Below are 7,411 nucleotides of genomic sequence, written 5' to 3' on the forward strand. Positions count from 1 at the left end.
ATGGAGAACTGATCTGACAAAAGATAAACTCTCCTGAAAGGAGTAGGTGAGGACGCATTCCCGAAGAGAGAACAGTAGGCGTCGGTCCGGCCTAGAGTTTCAATGAAACTCAAAGTTAGGATTGGACAATCTGAAGGCTGTCAAAACTTATCGTTCTTTACATATTATTACCTAGACTAATCTTATTTTGCAGAAAGATGAACTTAGCAAAATGGTGGTCCAGGCGCCCGGAGGGAGACTGGTCTCTCGGAATCCAGGCGCCCTCATGGTCCGAGGATCCGGAGTTGCTCAAGGCGCCCAGACCGCCAAAAGATGATTGGTTTGCTGAGCTGGAGGGCACTGACTTGCGAGGCTACGTTATGGTCCAAGTGCCCGGGGGTGGTCCGGGCACCCAGAGGTGGATAACTTTTGGCTAATTGAGTTTCGACGAGAGCACACCATGTCAGCCCAATGGGGGCACCCGGGAGAAGTTTCGGGCCCCTAGAGTGGACTATAAAAGGAGGATTCAACCATCTCCTAAAAAAAAGCATTCTAAGCATCTTCCGCTTCTACGCACTACTCCGATAAATCCTCCACGACACCCAAAAGTCTCTACTGCGCTAAAAATTTGATTCTTCAAGTCGTTGGTATTATTTACATTTCAAATTACATGTACTTAAGTTAAAATTGTACTTGTAATCTTCCGTTTGATTAGTGATTACCCATTGAAAGTAATCTCACGTGCATGCCTTGGAGTAGGAGTTATCACAGGCTCTAAACTAAGTAAATCTTGGTGTGTTTGCGATTGCTTGTGTTTTTACTTTCAATTTTCGCGACGAGTTATTCTGATTGAACATTTTTTGAAAATTATGAAAATCGCGAGTGCTATTCACACCCCCCAGCGTAATGATCCTACAATATCGAAACCTCAATGGACGTCTGTCACATCAGGTATTCTCTCCATCAGCGTTTGACATGTGGCAACAAAATACCAATGACATTTATGAGGGATGGACGATAATAATCTAGCTTATGATGAAAAGGCATGCTCATTATGTTATGCATTAATGATGAGTGATGTGCCATATTTCCAAGGTATCATAGTGACGTCAGCTCGAGCCGACCGGGCGATGGTGCAAAGAGGAAGCGTTCGTTCGGGAAACAAATGATACTAAAAGTGTCAACAAATAAGTTAAACATTAGATTAAGCCAAATGGTACAATAAAGAACGAGCATCCAATCAGAGGATAAGGGAGCACCAGCAACACAATTATCTAGTCAGTCGGACTATCAACCTCCTTCAACTAGATTTAAAGGGAAGCTTGTGATATGGCGGATGATGTGGAGCCTTTGAGGTTGGTCAAAGTTAAGAAGGTCGGTTGACATGACAGTCAAAATCAAGAAAGGATCAACCTTTGAAGCTAGCACAACCGATCGACTGGCCAAGAGGTTATCCGACCGGACTAGTGAGCCAATCAGATGCCAAGTTCCTCAGCATTGAGAAATAGATGAGTCAACACTCTCCAGAGCCAAGACTTCTTTTCTATTTGAAGACATCACGATTATTAGCTCGGTCGAGTCATCCAGCCGATCGGAACTGCGCTCCGATCGGACAAAATGGACGCCTGTTTCGATCTAACTCTTTGGCTAAAACAGATAGGTCGAGTGATGGACAAGTTCCTGGAAACACTCTATAAGTCTGATCAGCTTGAGCGATTATCGATCGGGTCGTAAAAGGAGCTCGGTCGACTTGCCATATAAGCACATTATGGGTCCCTATCTCAACTGTCTCATATTTTTTTTAGCATTTTGTGTCACGGAAGGCATAGAATATTCTACATGCAAGTTGTACATTAGAAACTTCCTCTTTATCAAACGCAAAAATTACGAGTCCGTTTTGGAAGAGGTGTCAAAGTATCTTTATGGTCTGTCCTTTTTTTGGAAATACTTTGAGATTTATGCACAGATAAACAGTAACACTATAAAAAGGAGTTTCTATTTACAGGCGTAGTATGCTCACACGACATAAGGCTGTATAATTTTACACACGCATCTACTATTCTTATTATTATTCATCACTTTTTATCAATCACTGACTTGAATATTAGAAGACATATATTAAAGACCTCTTTCCTGATCCAATCACTCAGATTCATTTTGACCCATAAGAGTATTACAAAATTACTTTTAGAAAAAAACATCTTTATTCAGTCAACATTTTATCAGAGTCACATATCCAGTACTTCACTGATTTCAGGATCAAATAGTTTGTCTAAATTAATTGAAATATAGTAATCACTTAACATTTTGGATTGTTCAAGCCCTTACTTTCTAGCCAGTAGGCGTCCAAATATGACTTGGCATTTGCATGGGATTCACATTGAATTGCGTGCTGCCTTGATAATATTGAATAAAAATTAAATATTCAGGGTAGTAAAAAATAATTACGGCGCACCCTTCGTTTTTAAGTTATGTAAAAAATAAATAAATCATACTAACTATGATATTATAAATATTTATGTAAAAAATAATTATACTCATTTCAAATATCTTTCATAATGTATTTTCATATTATACGAAGAAAAATAAATTATAAGATCAATTTATAATCAACCGTCAAATAATTAGACGATGGGAGGAATTTTTTTTCTTCGAAGACATATACGGGATCAATTTATAATCAATCGTCAAATGACCAAAAGAGTTGAAGCAATTTCTTTCGTCAAGGACAAACATCAGTCATGAATTAATCCTTTATCCCACTAATTAAAGTTGTCATCTTCTATCAACAGGACACCCTAATTCAAAATCTAGAACTGGTCGTATTAAAAACCTCCAAGCAACAGTGAAAGGTTTTATTATCTGCCAAAAGCTTAGACGAGGTTGGAGGAATGGAGGTCATGTTTGAACATTTAACAGAGAAAAAGAACAGACACAGAACTACTAACCATCCCCATCAACAAGAATGACATTCATGGCAGTGGTAGGTGGATTTTATATGTGGCTAATTAAAAACGCGCATGTGATTCAGTTGGTTCAATGGGAAAATTTGCTTGCAGCCCCTATTGACAAACATAACTTTGCATGTAGTCTCTACTTCCCAAATTTTTTGTTTTCATTCTCCAGTCAAACATATTTATCTAATTACCCCATGATATTTTTAGGTATAAAATGTTCAAAAATCAGTATAATTCATCTTAAATTCAGTACATTAAATTTAGAATTTAGTATATTTTTTTATCAAATTGAGTACGATTCTTTTTTCATCTTAATTGGATGAAAAATATATTAGATTTTCTTTAAATGGTACTCAATTGGATGAAAAATATATTAGATTTTCTTTAAATGATAAATAGTGTTGAATTTAGGAGGAATTATATTAAGAAAAAAGTTGTGCTCAATTTAATAGAAAATATACTCGATTCTAGTTTAAAGTGCTGAATTTAATAGGAATTATACTCGTTTTTAGATTATTTGTACCTAAAAAAATATGAGAGTTAATTTTGATAGAAAAATATACACGATTTTCTTTAAATGATACTAAATTGGATGAACATATACTAAATTTTGTTTAAATGGTATTGAATTTAGGAGAAATTATATTAAGCAGAGAAAAAATCATGCTCAATTTAATAGAAAATATACTTGATTATAATGTAAAATACTGAATTTAACAGGAATTATACTCGTTTTTAGATTTTTTTTATACCTAAAAAATATGAGAGATAATTTTGATAGAAAATATACTCGATTCTATTATAAAATGCTGACTTTAAGAAGAATTATACTCATTCTTGGACTTTTTATACCTAAAAAATCTGAGGGCAATTAGGTCATGATATTTACATGAGGGGAGTTGAAGCAAAGGAAACTTTGTATGTAGGGAGTGGAAATAAATTTTTTTTGGATAAACGGACTGCATGCAAAATTAAGAATGGGATTGGGGATTTTTCTCCACTTTACCGTTCAATCAACTATGATCATTAGAATTATACATTGTATTGAGTGTGACTGTTCTGGACAATGTTCTGTTATTAACATTTTTTTTCTACCTATTCAACTGTGTAACAAAAGTATTAATGATCCATCTGAAAGTGATCAGATGTTAATAGTAAATTCGTAACCTATAAATGGAAAGTGATCAGATGTTAATAGTAAATTCGTAACCTATAAATTTATAGGTTACGATAGAGAAGAGAAGAGAACAGCAAACAAAAACTTCAGCAATATTTCTTTGCAATGGCATTCGGGTACTATAAATTTATAAATTCATCATGAATAATCAGTGTTTGATTGTGATCACGATTATCCATAAGTTAGGTTCAATATATTCTGGAAGCACTGTGTCTCGAGAAATCTACATGGTGGTTAAGAACTCAACTCGTTCGTCTAACCCAACAGGGCTCGGACTCACAACAATATCATCTTCCAATACATCAAACCATCTTCACAAATAAATCTGCTTATTTAATTTTTTAAAATTTTGATTCACACTATTTCTTATATCTCCAATAAAATGTCTAATAACTTTGAAATTGTCCAACAACTTTAATACCTTTCGACTTTTCCATCCCAATAGCTTCAATGCCATAGATACAGCCAGGGGTGGATTCAGCGGAGGAGCGACATCGACGGTCATCCCTCTTTATCGACGGTGGAACCCCTAGTATTATAGCGTTCCAGTAGGGCTGAGCATTCGGTTAAAATCGAACCGACCGAACCGAATAAACCGAATACTGAATAAACCAAAATTTTTAAAACGAACCGAACCGACCGATTTTCACAAAAAAACCCGAGAAAACCGAACCGAAAAAAATCGATTTATTCGGTTTTTTACCGAATAAACCGATTTAGCCGAATAGGGTCGGTCACCAGTCCGATCAGGGACTCCTGATCATTTTCTGATCGGTCTACAAACCGATCAGGAGGGTCCCTGATCGGTCCAGAGACCGATCAGGAGGTTCCCTGATCGGACTGGTGACCGATCAGGGGGCATGTCCGCAGCGGTGCTTTGTCCGCAGCATAGCAATTCTGTATGCAACTAACTTCTGTTGCTTAAGAAATTTAGTAGGAACTTCTGAAACAAGTTGCTTTTTTTGTTGCCCAAGATGTTTGAAATAAGTTTTTGCCTTTAAACAGCTTTTGCTAGTGGTACTTCTGGCATACTGAAAAAAGTACGAATCAAGTTTAGCAATGCGATCATGTATGTTGGTTGTGTTTGCTCTGATGGCAGTGCAAATTGTTTAGATGAAACCAACACATATTCTCAGTTTAGATGAAACCAAACATACAAAGTTTACATATCCTCAGTTTATATGAAACCAAAAATACAAGGTTTAGAAGAAACCAACACATATCCTCACTCGATCACATAATTGAGGTCACAAAAGAAAGCTCTAAAGAAAACCGTGAATAAGAAAACACCACAAAACTTCACACAAAAACACCACAAAAACAGCAAAGTTTACTTGTTTGAGACATACAAGAAACTTCACACAATTGTTTGGTTACATCAAGATAAAAATTCATAATTTGGATAGCAGGCAGCAGGCTGGCAGCTTTCACGTATACAGCATAACAGCAGAGAGCAACATCAAAACAGAAAACAGCAAGGTCAACCCAACATAGCTATGTGTCCTTACTCCTTAGCAATCCTTTCCAAATAAACCTGCATTATCAAAGTATCAAACTGCACAAATTCAACTAATCAAAGTATCAAACTACACAAATTCAACTATTTCACAGGACTACTATTAAGAAAATTATAAATTTTTAAGATCAAACTGCATGCTACTATTAAGAAAATTTGTGTGTGTTTTTTTTTAAATTTGATGACCACTGAAATTACTAATGTACCAATGTGGAGAACTAAACTGAACACAGACCAATAAATAAAGAAAACTTATTAGCAAAGCCAAGTCCATCAAAAATTTACAAGAACTCATTTCCAATAGCATTCATAAAATATAATGCAGATATATGTATACAAATTTTCTACATGAGCATTTATCCAGCAAGTTCATAAAAACTGTCCTAGCAAAAGGCAGAACAATGAAATTGTTCCTGTGAACTCTAAACGTGTTTTGTTATTAGAACTAAGGATACAGGAATGGGGATTAAAGAACATTATGGGGTTTGAATATTTTGAATCTATAGTGATAGATGAATGGAGCTGCAAACACCAAAAAATTGAGGAATAACAACATCACATAAAGTGAGCAAATTAGAAAGTGAGCAAATTAGAAACAACAACACTTATATCATCATATAGCTTCATGTTCTTAGTATCGAGGTCAATTTAAATAAAATACTATATTTAAACATACCATTGATCATTGTGTCACCGGTGTTGTCGAAGAAGACGAGTCCATTATGATTTTTGAGAAATCTGATAAAAACATGCAAGTTAAGTAAATAAAGTTTATAATTATAAACAAAAATTTAATTATATTTCTTTAAAAAAATAAAAACTTACCATTTTCAAGTTTTTCCATATCCTCTAAAATTTCTTCAACATTGAGTGATTGCAAACTTAACCGAAGCCAATCTTGAGTACAAATAAGACTTTCTACCATCTTAGGAGTCAATGAACTCCTAAAACAATCAAGTACCCGACCACTAGTACTGAAAGCGGATTCTGAAGCAACTGTCGATATCGGAATAACTAATACATCACGAGCAATTTGAGAAAGAATAGGAAATCTGTGACAATTTTGCTTCCACCATCCCAAAATGTCAAAAGTATCACAATATTCTTCAACTATTTCATTAAGATACTTGTCTACTTCTGACATATTGCCATCACCAAAAACTTGTGCCTTTTGTTTCTTATACTTCGCTATGATTGATTGTCTTTTCAAATCACTCATATTTGTTGAAGTATTATCATTGTCAACTAATTTTGGAATAGATGAAACTATTGAAGTACCACATTGAGGCTCCATTTTTTCCTTATAATTCTTGTACAAAGCAAATAAAGTGTCCTTTATTATCTTTCCTACTTTTGCACCCTTCTCATCTCCATATAATTCAATCAACATAAATTCTACGAAATCTAATTTATGCCTTGGATCAAGCACCACCGCAATATAAAGCAACTTATTCATTTTCTCCGGATCTCCCCAATACTTGTCAAATTTGTTTTTCATTCTAATTCCCATTGAATACACATCAATATCATCACTTTGTTGTCACTCCTTCAAGATGGTATGGATATAACTAATCTCGTGTGCAAAAGTATTGGATGTGACATACAAAGATCCTGAAACTTTTAATGTTAGTTCATAAAAAACTTGCAGTAGAGATGCAAAAAGTCTAACATTATTCCAATCTGCACTTGTTGGTTTCCCATCAAAAGTCTTCAATTCTCTTTTAGGTTTACCATCTGATTCAAGTATCATCTCTTCATTCTCATTCAAAAGAATATGTCATT

General features: G+C 34.9%; 1 long non-coding RNA gene across 1 annotated transcript; it reads right to left on the reverse strand.

The window, feature by feature from the left end:
* Positions 1-5,602: 5,602 nt before the first annotated feature.
* On the reverse strand, positions 5,603-6,470 carry LOC122014702. Its single transcript, XR_006120744.1, has 3 exons — positions 6,455-6,470; positions 6,306-6,367; positions 5,603-5,647 (listed from the first exon to the last, which is right to left on the reverse strand). It is a non-coding gene; the product is annotated as an uncharacterized LOC122014702 (long non-coding RNA).
* Positions 6,471-7,411: the final 941 nt, after the last annotated feature.

Source organism: Zingiber officinale, chromosome 8B, assembly GCF_018446385.1.
Source record: "Zingiber officinale cultivar Zhangliang chromosome 8B, Zo_v1.1, whole genome shotgun sequence".
Lineage (NCBI taxonomy): Eukaryota > Viridiplantae > Streptophyta > Magnoliopsida > Zingiberales > Zingiberaceae > Zingiber > Zingiber officinale.